General features: G+C 34.5%; 1 protein-coding gene and 1 long non-coding RNA gene across 5 annotated transcripts in view; one reads left to right on the forward strand and one right to left on the reverse strand.

Moving 5' to 3' along the window:
• LOC150099379 (uncharacterized) overlaps nt 1-14,771 on the reverse strand; it is a 148,891-nt gene that overhangs the window by 103,969 nt on the left and 30,151 nt on the right. The gene's annotated exons all lie outside the window — the stretch shown is intronic.
• The window catches only part of LOC150099380 (uncharacterized), a 75,586-nt gene continuing 61,933 nt past the window's right edge, over nt 1,119-14,771 (forward strand). For all 4 annotated transcript variants that reach the window (XR_016549413.1, XR_016549414.1, XR_016549412.1 and 1 more), the window contains exon 1: nt 1,119-1,310. This is a non-coding gene — a long non-coding RNA (uncharacterized LOC150099380). The remainder of the gene's footprint in view (nt 1,311-14,771) is intronic.

Consider the following 14,771-nt stretch of genomic DNA (forward strand, 5'->3'; position numbering starts at 1 on the left):
TTTATTGTTAAAAATTGTCTTCGTTTTCTGCCAGGAAAGCGCATCAAAAATCATAAGTGTTTTAATCTCAAGCTCAGCACTACTTTATTCTCTGGTGAGTTACATACATAATTAATATGTAATGCTTTTTTATGCAAAAAAAAATATTTTTTTATAGTAATGACCACAAACGGCAACGAAAGGGAAAAAGCAACATTGAAAAGAAAATTTATTTCTCTCGAAGAAAAAATTAAAATCTTGGATCGGTTTAAAAATGTAGAAAAACCAAGAGCTGTTGCAAGGACTTTGAATTTAAACGAATTAACAATCCGAACAAACAAAATGAACATAAAATCGGAGAAAGTGTTTATTGCTGGGTCAATGGTAAGTGCAAAGAGCGTTGCTCGTGTACGCGATATTCTAATGGAAAAATGGAGAAATCTCTAATGATTTCGATAGAAGATTGCACCTCAAAAGAAAATTCCTATGGATGGAAATTTTATTAAACAAAAAACTCTCAAAGTTTATAAACATTTATAGTGCAGACCAGGTGTTCAATGCGGATGAATCCGGGTTATATTGGAAAAAAAGTGCAAAAACGCACTTATATTTCGAAAAATGAAAGATCAGCTCCTGGATTCAAAATTTCCAAAGATAGAATTACTCTACTGTTTTGTAGTAATGCATCAGGTGATTACATGAAAAACCAGTGTTTATTAACCGATCCTCAATTCCTCGTGCTATGATAGATTAAAATATGCACTATTTTATTTTGCCTAAAACATTCATGCATTATGTGCAATGAAGTTTATGTACAATTTGTAAATTTATAATTTTATGCTATGTATTTGTTTCATAATTTATATATTTTCATAACTTGCATGAATTACCTGAATTAAATAAAAATATATTTTTGTTGGATATGTCATTGTTGTTTATATAATTAAAAAAAAAAAAAAACGATTTCGGAACCTAGCCCTACTTTTTCTATGTGATCCGAGTCTCGCATAACGCGGCATTTCTATGGAACCTAACATCCGCGTTATACGAGGGTTACCTGTATATGAATTCTTACAAATGTAAACAAATTATTGTTATTTATACTCAGTATAACTACTGCTTTTCCGTATACAGTAGTTTTGTTAAGTTATAAACGAATTATATAAGAAATCTTCATTCTCATTCACAAATAAACAGTTTTAAGTCATAAAATCATTTTAACATTTTTGTTACTTAAAGCTTACGAGGATATTTCTTTATTTGGACAATGGAAAGACAAGATGACCAAAAGAAAAGGGCTGCCGCGCTCGAGATAAAGAAAATGGAAAAGTGTAAGTATGAAAAAAATAAATAAAAAATACTGAGAAATATCTTATTAAATTAAAAATAACACAGCAATTGTCTGATCTCTTGTCGTAATCTGGATACCTCAGAAAATATTAAGTTATAAACCAATTTGAAGTCCCCTATCATAAAAATAATGAATTGCCGGTTATTTTCAAACGTTAAACCATTAGTATTTTTCATATATTTTAACCATCATTCGGAATACAGCCATGTAAGAAATGCTTAAGAACTAGATGCACGTGTGCTTCCATCCCTGTTTCTATTCTTTAATGTTTACTCTGTACCATGTGCTGATGTTTGATTTTAAACAGCCTACGCACGTGCTCAGAACACTGGATGAACAACGTGTTATGTTGATAGGTTATTGGCAAGGTCTTCGTCTAATCAAAACCTTTATCAGTGACGAAAATAAAAATGCTACGTCAAAATAAAGTGGCGCAAGTTTCCCTATATAACTGGACTTCAGAATTTGTACTCGGTGATTTTAAACTAGAAATAAACAGTACGATTAAAGGAATTATTGTGAACTGTCATCAATTTACTGACTGAATCATCACACGTTTTATATGTCCCATCAGCGACATAATTGGTTTGACAAGCGTCATTTGATTAGAGGAAAATTCTTGGTTGAAATACTGGATATGAAATGGAGAATTTTCTAGTCCATTTAAAGCGAGGCTGAATGAACCGGTCTCAGGAAGAGGAAAGTAGTAACGAAGATGTGTTTTTTTTCCCACAAAATAAATCAGTTGGATAACATATTAAAACACTCCATATATATACAGACATATGGTGACAGCCATTTTTTTTTTTTTTTTTGCCAATGATTGGGGATGAAACCAGGTAATTTTTCACTATGAAACTAAAGGTTCTCTCTCTCTCTCTCTCTCTCTCATTTATATTTTACCAAAGCAAGAACATCCTGCTACCACAAAATAAATCAGTTGGGCAGTAATAAGAAAGATATCTCTTGATTCTCGTTTAGAATATTTTCCATTTTTTATGCCTCTTGGCTACATTTTCCCATGTCACAGAAAAACAATTATTAATCAACACTATTCTTGAACCTTATAACTTTCACTTCCAATAAAGAGAGAAAATAATATATCTAAGGACATAAAATAATCGAAATTCAATAAAATATAATATTGAAAATTTCTAATTGTCATCACAGTCAGTGCCGTAACGAGGCGTGGCGAAAAAGGCGCCCGGCACGGGCGCAAAATGTAAAAAATAAAAATAAATAAATAGATATAAAAGTCCGCTATTTTATATTGTATTTTTAAATTTCGGCAATACGCCGCTTTAGACACAAATTCTGCCACACACTGCAACTCATTTTGATGGGATTAATAGTAAGTATTTAGCATATTGTATTTAGTAAAATTTAACTTGTTACCTTTAAAATTTTTGTCATTTTTGGGTTGGGGGGGGTGCAAGTTAGGCACCTGCCACAGGCGCTTCATACCCTCGTTACTGTACTGATCACAGTATGCACTAGGCTGTACTACCATATTTCAAGATCTGATTCAATTTTATGGTATACTTCAAAAGAATTAGAGAATTATTTTATATAAGCTGTTAGCCAACAGTACAATGCGGTTGTTTTCAGAATCTAATATCATCCATACGGCAAATATTTATCCAATCTCGCCGAAGGATTCAGCACAAATATATAGATAAAGCTGAAAATAGTCCGAAAACCCTTTGTGATGTTAGGACATCAAATTAATCATTTGTATAATCCATTTTATCTGAATAATTAATTCGATTGTGGGAAACAATAGTCATGGTTCTTATCGAGTTTAAGTTATGAATTTGGTTTTATGCAGAATTGATTACCTTCATTTATACCAATATAAAGGTAATTAAGTACTCCCGGTGGACTTATGACTGAGTAAATGTCAATATGTCTGACTAGCGGCAGAGAAAAATGGTACGGCTTCATGAATTTATAATGACATCATTAGCCTTCATAATATGTCGGTTGTACGAACCGATTGCAGATTCGGTGAATAAACAAGCTGTTTTTTTTTTTTTATTTATTGCAACCACTGGAAATGTACAGCAAAAAAAGTTCTTTATTATAAACAGAAATGTTTCACCAAACGAAACCACACAGGATTTATTTTACTGACATGCTGGCGCTGATAATGTATTTCTAGTGAAAAAAAAAAAAAAACTTCGCTCGCAAGAATAATACGGGAATAAGGAAAGTAAAAATATAAAGATATAACCCTTTAATGCAGCTAAATTACATATTTATTCTATATTTATATTGTTACTATTCAAAAGCATTTAGTTACTGACTTTACAACGAAAATTCATTTATCTCCTCAATAATATTTCTTGAGTCTCTCATTTCCTAAAAAAAGTTCTTTTGTCTGACAGACCTAAGTAAATGTCTTTTACGTGCATTTTTAGCAGTCATTCATAAACATGTAGAGACTCTTTTTACGCAAATATATTTGGACACTAAAAATATAAAGTGAATGACAAATATTGTGTTTTTCAATTTTTATGTCTTTGTAGAATGTAGAATATATGTCTTTATAAGGAGAAGTAAAAGCAACGACTACCAAATGCCAAGTTATGCATGGTATGACCTCAAAGTGTTTGATAACGTGCACATGCACAGTCTCAAAATATTGTCCTGTAGGCAAATAACGGCGGCGCTAAACTATTTTTAGTGTAAGAAAATGTGATTTTAAATTATAAGACACATACAATACAAGATAAAATAATAAATTCTAATGAATGTGCATTGTCGAAGTATCATATGATTAATGCATTTTTAAATGAGAAAAAGAGTGTCAAAAATATGCAACTGCATGCTCGTTATAAGCATGAACAGCCATTATTCTAAACTGAAAAGATTAGCCTATTTAATGGTGCATATTAACTTGTTTAAAAAACGAAAGTATTTTATATGTCTAAAAATGAAGCTTTGGCTTCCAAAATATTCTCCCGGTTCACGAAGAATATTCAGTGACCTTGCTTGACGAACCTTTTCTTTTATTTATTACACTAGTGTCCAACCCCACTAGCAAATGTGAACGAAAAGGCTAGGTTTTGTGGTGAATTGGTACTTCTGGTGTTGCAAATGTCCTTATGTAAGTATATATAAGAAAATTCTGAATAAAAATTAAAAAACCGTAAGAAAAATTATTTTTTGGAGAAGTTTTGATTATAAGTGGCGAATGCGATAAAAAAGGTTGAGTACCACCGATTTACAAACATATTATATGGCAAAGTAAAGTAACATTCCTGAGAAAGTCTCCTCTAGTTCAAACCTTCATCAGTTTACGACATATATAGGTAGTGGCTTGAAATCGCGGGGGTGCTGCAACTTTCGAAATATACATACGTATGTAAGTACAGTGTATACGTGTTTGGATAAAATATCAAAATTATGGTAAAAATTCAAAAAAAATTAAACATGAAAAAATATTGTTTATTATCGATAAAATTATACAGTTCAGTATAATTCAAAATTACTTAAAAATAAAATCCACTCCTTTAATTGTAATTAAAGGAATGGATTTACAATTTTTGGACATTACAATTAAATCCTTTAATTGTAATGTCCAAATATTTAAAGAGGCGGAATAAACACGATAAGCACTACGAACACTCTACTACTGGCGCAAACTGCATATAAACAACAGTGGAACTGCGCGACGGACAGTGCCGCATTACGCTAATAGCTCGCATTTCACTATGACGTGCATATGCCTTGCGCGAGTAGCAATATGACACTGTGCTGCTAGCGCCCTTCGCCCTCCTAAATGCTACAAGATGGATTTTTATTATTTTTTATACAAAATAAGAGAATTGTATAGGATTGTTGACGATAAAATTAAATATTACAAGCAAATATAAATAAATTAATAAATATATTTATATACCGAGAAAAATTGGAAGTGCTGCAGTTCCTCAGTACCTATGCACGAGCCGCCCCTGTGTATAAGCAAACAGTTCGACATTTATTTTTTGGATATTTTTTTATCATAAATGAAAAGTAAAATTTACAAAAACTGCAAATGAAGATGTTAGCATACTTCTCCGTTTGAAACATAGCCGGCATATTTTCAGCAAAGGCACAAGTTAGCCACCGTCAATTATACGCAACGGAGCACTATTTACAAGCACCGAGATCATTTTCGAGAAGTAGATTACGACTTGCACGGTCAGAAAACGGGCAGTTTTTTGATACCCAAATGGTGAAATTATTGTATCTATTCTAAATAAAGATTTTATTTAAAAATTATTTCTTAAAATGATAAGAGATGTCTGTTGATCGTGTGTTTTCTCCGACCAGTTTGTTTTTTGCCGAAGAAGACTGACCGCGCGCGCACACACACACACACACACACACACACACACATTAGCTCACTGCCAACTACTTTTGAAGTTTTTCACTAATCTGTTAAAGTGCTAAACTGTCTGGATGTCCCGCAGTCAAATCGTATTCGAAAACTTCAAGTAACACCACCAAGTGGGTAAAGCTCTTTCACAAAGCATCCCCTGCTTAATTGTGTATTGCATCTTGATCACAGCTGCTCACAGCTCCGAGGGGGGGGGGTTACATTGTAATGGGTGATAAACTTCGATAATAAACTAGTAATCAGAGGTAATAAACTTCCAAGGTTTGCTGTTCTATGACGGACACCAAATTAATTACTGTAAGTGAAATACTTCATTTTAATATTCGCATCTTCAACTAGAGTGTCCATTTTCAATGATCTTATGTTGCACAATCTCTGAGAATGGTTTTTCTCCCACTTAAAACTAGTTCTGTCTAAGAGGAAAATTTCGGAAGGTAGTTTGGGAACTTTGATATGTTCGAAGGGCAATCAAAAAAATTTCCCGCTCGTTTCGTGTGTGTTTAAGATAATGGCATTTACCTATATTCTAAGCTGTTGCCTTGGACTTGATACAGCGAACCCAGTATGGACACTATTGTTGAAAACATTTGCAGACACCCTGCGTTTTGAAATCGGTAAATATAGTAAGAGAATTTTTGACATCGTTACAATGTCATTTTAACTTCTCTTGGGCAACTGGAATTTTGGGGAAAAAAAAAAAAAAAAAAAAAAAGAAAGATTCAGGGTCACTTCCATAAACAAGTTTGCAGAAGAAAGACCCTTATAGAGTCGAACCCGTCTCCAGTTCAATACAAAAGTGAAATAAAATATTGAAATTTTCAATAAAATTTCACTATTTTATTGAAAATAATTCAATAAAATAGTGAAAACACTTGCGTTGTTTTCACTATTTTCTCAAAATATCGCATCTGAAGATCACTCAAGAAATCGTCTTTAGACATCCCGTATAAACCACACGCATATGTCATTTTATTTTTTCTTTCTTTTCCTTTTTTCTTTTATTTATTTTATTTAATTTTTTGACGTCTCGATAGTTTCGGTTTTGTCTTGCGTCACTAGACTGAGACAGACTTCCGTTCTTCTGTATTTCTAAATGTGTTTCATAGGAATTTATTTAAATAGGACATTAGCAAAAGGGAGCTACCAGAAAGCGATTTTAAGTGACTTATTCCAAGTTGAAATCCTCGTGATAAGTTCAAAGACGTTGTTGTAAACAATATGTATACAAAAATGGTTAATAAATATTATTTTCGATACTCTTGATAACAGACCAGTATTCCGAGGTACTCGTACAGAAAAATAGAGTTGAATTCTTCATAGCCAGAATTTTTTGTTAATATATTCTAATTTTCGTGCTCTACTAATTCCGCCACGATAATCCTGATGCCAAGACAAAATTAATTTGCGCGGATAAATGTGTGTACATTAACTGACGAAAGTCGGAACTTTTTTTTTTTTTTGTCTGCATAAAAACATGAAATTAAATAAGGTACTGTTTACATTAATGAACTTTGTTTGCATTCGATTTTGGGGATATCCTTTCAGACTTAGGGAGTTTTCTCTTCCTAAGTACAGAAAATATAAAAATCCGATTAAACCTAAAATACACCAATGAAAATTTTACCACTAAGAAGGCAAGAGGACTGTGTAATCTCGTAAAAACTCCCATGATGCTTCGTTTCCAATCATCGATTATTTTAAAGCCTTTTTTATCATCCGATTCTGGAATTAGTCGCTGTTTAATGCAAGTGGTTTGTTTTTACTCTCATAAAATAAAAATTCATATATTTTATATGAATTTATTTTATTATTTTTTGTTCGATAATTTTATAAGGAAAAACAGCTATAAAATGTATTAATCGTTTTGTTATTTATTTATTTTAATTTTTATTTTATTTTATTTATTAAGATAAGCAGCATATCGTTACTTACAGTGACCAGTCTAAACTTGGTTGAAGGTTTTATTTGATGATGAGAAAGGATACAAAATATCTTAAGGTCTTAAGCTGAATGATCGACTAAGAGGTCTTCAATAAACCACGGCCAGCATATTTTTCTTGGGCCATTAAGTGACAACTGAATGGTCTCATTGAATTGTTGTGATTCTACAGCCTATTATCGCGTTAAATATCTAATAAAACTGGTTTCCGCTTATTAAGAAAACACTTCAACCATTAAAAAATTCACACTTTATATTGGGAAATGAGAGATATCATATTCCTGGTGAACATCAAAATCGCTTTGTTTATGGGTAGGCCTGCTGTGATTTGGTGAACGGCACAGGTAATTCTAATTGCGAGAAGGGACGCAAGAGTGATGATTCTGCCAGTGTTTAGCAGACGGTTCTTTTCATGAACTTAATGATTTTGAAATAGATGGGGAGAAAATGGAAGCAGTTAACAATTGTGCTCCTAGGATCCCGAATTGATAAAGATGGGTATTGTACGGAAGAAGATTATTACTCGGAAAGAAAGCAATGACAAATTTAAGCAAGATCTTTAAAGATAAAGATATTAGCCTCGCAACAAAAATCAGAATCGTAAAAGCAATGGTATTCCCTGTGGTACTGTATGGATGTGAAAGTTGGATCCTCAGAAAGAGTGAAAGAAGGAAGATAGATTAGATGCATTTGAATTATGAGTTTGGAGACGCTTACTAAGAATATCATGGACTGCAAAGCAAAGCAATAAATCAGTGATAGACAGAATAAAGCCAGATTTCTCCCTCGAAGCTGATCATCAAGCAAAAATTGTCATACTTTGGACATATACGAGCAAATGACAGTCTGGAGAATATGATGATGCTTGCTAAAGTTGATGGAAGCAAGAGAAGAGGAAAACCAAGAATTAGATGGGTGGATGGAGTTAAAGAAGCAACTGGAACGCGCTTGGAAATTCTGAAAGATATGACCAGGGAGAGAACTGAATGGAGAGTGTATGTTCATAGAATCACCAGGAGTCGAAAACGACTCGATGGAACATAGGGAGAAAATAGAAGTAGTTAACAATTTTGTGCTCTGATTCGTTTTGTGCTGATTCCATTCTGATGCCAACAACAACTTTTTCATGAAGCGAATGTCATAAAGTGCGCATGTGATGGGAGAAAAAGGAAGTGTAGGATCATCGTGGTAATTCTTTACGTCATGGAATATTTGAACCCAGTAGAAGAAGCCTCTGTAGCTCAGTCGATTACCATCGGTTTAAAAGACCTGGGTTGAATATTCTCTAGGAAGCCAAGAATCTTTATCAAGATTTTCACATGAAGGAAGGGTTTTTTTTATTCGAGAAACACAGATTTTTCATTCCATAAAACAGGCAAACCAGTCAAAAAAAAAAAAAAAATGTACAGCCATAGAAGACTACAGGAATAAGAATTAACTACCATGTTCCGTCGGATCTGGTTCAAAAGCCTGCATAATACTGCACAGACTCGAAGAAAGTAGTTTATTAATGACAATTTAAATGAACAAACTAGAAGTTGCCATGGAGATCCACCCCCTTCCCTAGTACTTAAAATCTTTTTATGGCTTACTATCATTAATACTCGCTCGAAGTGTTCCAGTGAATTTTATATTATTTATATGAAATATCCAGCCTTTGAAAAACCATCAAATAATAAAACAAATTTAGTAGTACAAGTGGAGTTTACTTTATTCCGCTTCTATTACGTGAAAAAATTTATAATTAAGTTCGATTCTGATGTCATATTTCTTGAAACATACGCAATCTGTTTTGGTTCGACTATGTCAGATAAGGATAATCACTTTGTTTTCTCAAAATGAGGGTTAATCAACTAGAAGTAATACCCATTTAATCACGACAGGAAGGGTTATTTAATCTTTAAATATTTTTAGATTATTCATTGGTGAATAAAGAAGAAAAAAGTAAGCCTAAGACTAAGGTAGGCAATTTGGAAGTGGATACTTTTGAAACTAATTTAAATAATTAATAATAATGTTATTATGTTATGTTTTGAAGAGATCAGATAATTTTGTATTAGTTGAGGAATAACTAGTCGAACTCGGCCTGTAGCGATACGATCTGCGTGTGGCATTTGACTTTTTTTTTCTTCCTTTAAACTCATCTATTTTGATCAGACTTTGTCGAGAATATCACAAGAGCTGAAGTGGTTGAAGAACGATGCAATCTTCACAGATATATGAGGAGGAGAAAGTGATCCCCTTTCCTTTCAGCACAATCTCTTCTTTATTTTATTCAGACCTGGACCGAAGTTTTCAAAGAACTTTAAAAATTGCTAGAAACTATTATATACCAGTTTCAATAAAATTGGTTGAACCATACAATAAAGAGGTTTTCGGAGACACTTTTTTGGACTTTTCGCTAATTTTCAAAGTACTCTAGTTTTGTTTCATTATTGGGTGATTTAACGAGTAAAATTTTGCATGGTGTGCCCTATTGAATACCCATTATGAAATAAAAGTGATGGATAGATGACGTTCAACTTAGAACTGAAGTTACAGCAGGTCAAATTTTGACCTTGATGCTTCTTGTAATACGAATATTCCAGTAACTTGCTACAGTACTTGGTTTGAAGAGTCATTGCCTTTCGAAATGCCTTATGACTCTTTATAAATTCGAGTACATTATTACCATCCTCCCAGTCAAAACATCGCACTTGGTTTGAAACTGCAGGGAATGGGGGATTGATAGACTGTTGACATGGATTGAAGACTGGCTAAGTAATAGAAAGTGTTAGGTATGGGAGTGATGTCTCAGAAAGAAAAAAGTGACACGTGGGAATCCACTGGGTTCTGTGTTGGGGGAGCACTGCTATTTAATTTACATATATACTAATGACATAACGTACGCCTTAAAGAGACATATTCAATTTTTTGGCAGATGACCCAAATTTGGAAAGAGTTATGAAAGATAACTTTAATCTTAGATTACTTCACGAGGATTTGGATAGGCTGACCTTGTGGGTAGAAGAGTGAGGATTTGTCATCAATGTCGACAAGTGTAAGAGTTGCATTTCGGACCAAGGAGATGAGATGCAATATGCTTAGTAGAAATGCACTGCAAGAGGATGGAGTAAGTCAGTAAAGGATTTGAAGATAATTACGGTTTGAGGATAGAAATTTAGAGAACATAGCGAAGACGATATAAAGAATTGTAGCAAGAATGAAAAGGACATCCGTAAGTCGTGATAAAGAAGGTGTTATACCATTATATGACATTGATTTGATCCTATTTGGATTACTGTGAACCGTTCTGGTCTCCTAGCTTTAAAGGCGATGAAGGAACGTTAGAAATAGTTCAAAGGCGAATAACTAAGATGATTTCAGAACTGTGGGATGTTGACTACGAGACCCCAATGAGTCACTTGAGTTAAGGCGTCTATCATATAGGCACAGGAAGGGTGATAGGATAGACTTATAAATTGGCGAAGGGGTTTAATAGGATAGATAAAGAAGAACATTTTCAAAACAAGGTAAGATGGAAAAGAACACGAAGTCATTAATGAACAAGAGTTTGGCGAACGGCGGAGTGAGGAGCAGATTTTTGACCGGCATTGTGTGAGCGTGATTTATTATCCCTGAGAGTTGTTTTTGTTGTTTTAGATTTTAAGGGCAATTAGTACATTCACAGCTCAGTCGGTATAGACGAAGCCCTTTGGTTGGAAAGACCTGGGTTCGATATTCCCGTCCAAGACGTGAGGAACCGTTATCTGGTCTCTTTCGATTAAATATGAGTTAGCCGGTCTCATACGCAGATAGGGTTTTTTTTTTATTTTTTATTTTTATAATTTATTTTATTTATTAACCCGTAACTCAGGTTTTTCGTCCTCCAGAACAGGCAAACCGGCCCTGTGAACACGCATCTACAGACATAGGACACACCGAAAGTCATAGGAGGCTAACCACCTTATCCTCGAACCGGTCGCGGTTTCAAATCGTAATAGGCCATGCCTAATACGAACGTAACGGGCCACTAGGCCTAATACGTGAAAGGAGGAGGAATACATTCGCTGATGTTGTGTCCAGTGGATTTTCCACCATACGTCTTGCACTCAATGAACTGCCAGTGTTATAATAATAAACTTATTTTTTATATCTTGTCACACCTGTTCAATAACATTTATTTGACAAAGTCATCTTGCCTTTACAGTGCTTTAGGATTATTAACTCTGAGCATTCTGCTTACTAGTCAACACAAAATATTAATCCGATCATCCGAGCTTTGAATCATTTTCTCCATATTACTTAACCCTTCTTATACTCTTTTTTTTATTATATATCATTATAAACAGCTTCTTACCGCATATGGCATATTTTTATTACTTGCGTTTATAACATTTCCCATTTACTGCTCATAATAAGGTGTTTAATGGCTATTACTACACATTCAAACCAAACTCCTGAAATAGCTGCAAGAATATAAAGACCATATGGCCACTGGTACCCTTAACTTCATTCTATCTAAGATTCCAATCTTAATATTTACTCATAACTCCCATATGTTTTAGCGTATGCATATAATTAAGCAAAACCCGAGTGCAATTTGGAACGTTAACCTAATATCGCGATCTAAGTTTTTGATGACTGAGTATTAATATTTAATCACCTCCTACTCATCTTGATGTCTAATAGGTTATTTATACAATAATATTCAATAAATTTTACGATTTTAGCATTATATATATATATATATAACGCGTGTGTGTGTGTGTGTGTGTGTGTGTGTGTGTGTGTGTGTGTGTGTGTGTGTGTGTGTGTGTGTGTGTGTGTGCGCGCGCGCGCTCGCGTGAAAGAAAGAGAGATAGAGAGAGAGATCGAAATCAGTTGACCAGAAATCTGATAAATATTCATATCATGTTTATCTAAGAAATCTATCCAATGATATTTAAATTATTTAAAATTCAAATACGAACAAGAATAGGATTCAAAATGCTACAATCGATTTCAAACCATCACTGGAGAATTATTCGCTGTGCGCACGATAAGAAGCTTATAAGTTTGCATTTCTAGTTTTTTTTTTTTCTTTCTTACATTGTAACAGTGTCTTCGTCACCTTTCATTATAGGAACGTGTTCCACAACGCCAAGTTGGTCACGTGTTCGTCCGCCCACCGAGTTTTATCGATTTTTCAACAAGCACGATGTCATCCGTTCTAGCGGATGTTAAAGCCGTGTTTGTATTCCACTTTCGCAACTGAACCACTGAAAGCAATTTAAGGAAAAGACTACGGCTTGAAACACCCGCCGAGATCCATCATTGTCAACAAAATCTCGCAATTAGATCCATCTACGCTGGAGTAAATATAACCAGTAAAAGTGCAGAAAATCAATATCAAACATTCGACAACTTCAGGATCATTTAGGAAAGTTAGGAAATTGCTACACCAAGTAGCGAAGATAATTGGATGTTATCGGCTACAAACGCTTGCTGGTTTGACATGGTGTTTTTGTGATAGATATTTAATTGTGCTGTTTTCGTTGTTTAGAAATATATCACAAAGTAGGGGGTTTCATTCTCAAGAAACTCCTACTTTTACACGAAACTAGCTGCTCAATTCTATTCATTGGCAGATAATTTTCATCGCCCGATGTGAGATTACCCTTCTCTAGAAATAGACATGGTCCTATATCTTGAGAAGTGTTCTGGGATTGTCTGACCCCCACTCTTAGCCTATTGACAGTACAGAATAAATAATACATCTAAGGCTTTCTATTCTCCAAGAGGGTCTCCACCCATAGTCGTCAATGATAGCGGAGCTCACGGCCACCAATCATTTTCAAAAGAATCGTAACGAGAATGTACTCCAGACAACTACCGCCATCTTATGATCCTAAACCCTAATTCGTCCTGTGAGTTCTACAGTCGATTTTACTTTTTTTTTTATAATGTCCCATACATGAAAGGTTACATAATATAACACAAGAGTGCACAAATGATTAAGGAGAAAGAAGTAATCTATTAATGTTTCTTAAAAAAAGTAGGAGGATTGCATTCATTGGGAATATAATATTGAGGGGATTGTTCCAAAGAACAGAGGCTGATATAATGAAGGAAGATGATGAGACAGTCGTCGGCATGCTTGCAGTGTGGATGTAGACGAATGATTGTTCTAATTCTTATACACCCTCTGTCCAAAAAGAAACCGAACTTTTCGAAAATAGAAGAAATTAGTGGTGCCACCTGTTGTATCTTTTTGTTGTCGAAAGCGGCAACCTTCATTAGTGGTGTGTCAACTGTTTATGACATTTGTTTAATTAGAAGCCGAGTTATAGTTCCAAGAGTGACAGTGTGTTTTGACGAACGGTCGGTCGTCACGATATTCATGCCGTACGCGACGAATTCTCGCTATCAATCGCTTCAAAACTTTGAGATTAACTCATCATTGACCGTTTGGCCAGGCGGAACGAATTCTTTGTGGATAATGCCCTTGGAATCGTAGAAACAAATCAGCATTGTCTTTACTTTTGACTTCTCCAAGCGAGTGTTTTTTCGGATGCCCTTCTTCTGGTGGTTTGTTTCGGGCTCATACTCAAAACACCACGTTTCGTCACCAGTAATGATCGTTTCAAGGAAGTTTGAGTCCTTACGAGCGGTTTTAATGAGGTTCTTGCAGTGTTCAATTCGATACATTTTTTGGTCGTCGTTAACTTTTGGGGAACAAATCGCGAATTCAGTTTACGGAGGCCCAAACTCTCAGTCAAAATGTTGTGCATAGTTGATTTTGGAATCACCAATTCATCTTCAATCAATCTCACGGACGAGTTCGGGTTTTCTTTGATGAAATCACGCACTTTTTGGATGTTAACTTCGCTCGGTCCACCATTGATCGTTTGGTGCCAAACGGTCAATGGTAATTTTGGACGGCCCGGCTTCTCGTCATCCTCAAGCCTCTCACGACCACTTTGAAATCGCTTAAATTAAACTATTAGCAAACTTGAGTACGGGATAAACATTCATCACCATATGCTTTTTGAAGCATTTGATGCGTTTCGGTAAAACGTTTACCAAGTTTAACAGAAAAGCCAATCGCAGCTGTCTGTTTGAAACTCATTTTCCGACCGTTCGTCAAAACACGCTGC

The sequence above is a fragment of the Typopeltis vanoorti genome, chromosome 14 (assembly GCF_054136105.1).
Source record: "Typopeltis vanoorti isolate ZY-2024b chromosome 14, IOZ_Tvanoo_1.0, whole genome shotgun sequence".
Lineage (NCBI taxonomy): Eukaryota > Metazoa > Arthropoda > Arachnida > Uropygi > Thelyphonidae > Typopeltis > Typopeltis vanoorti.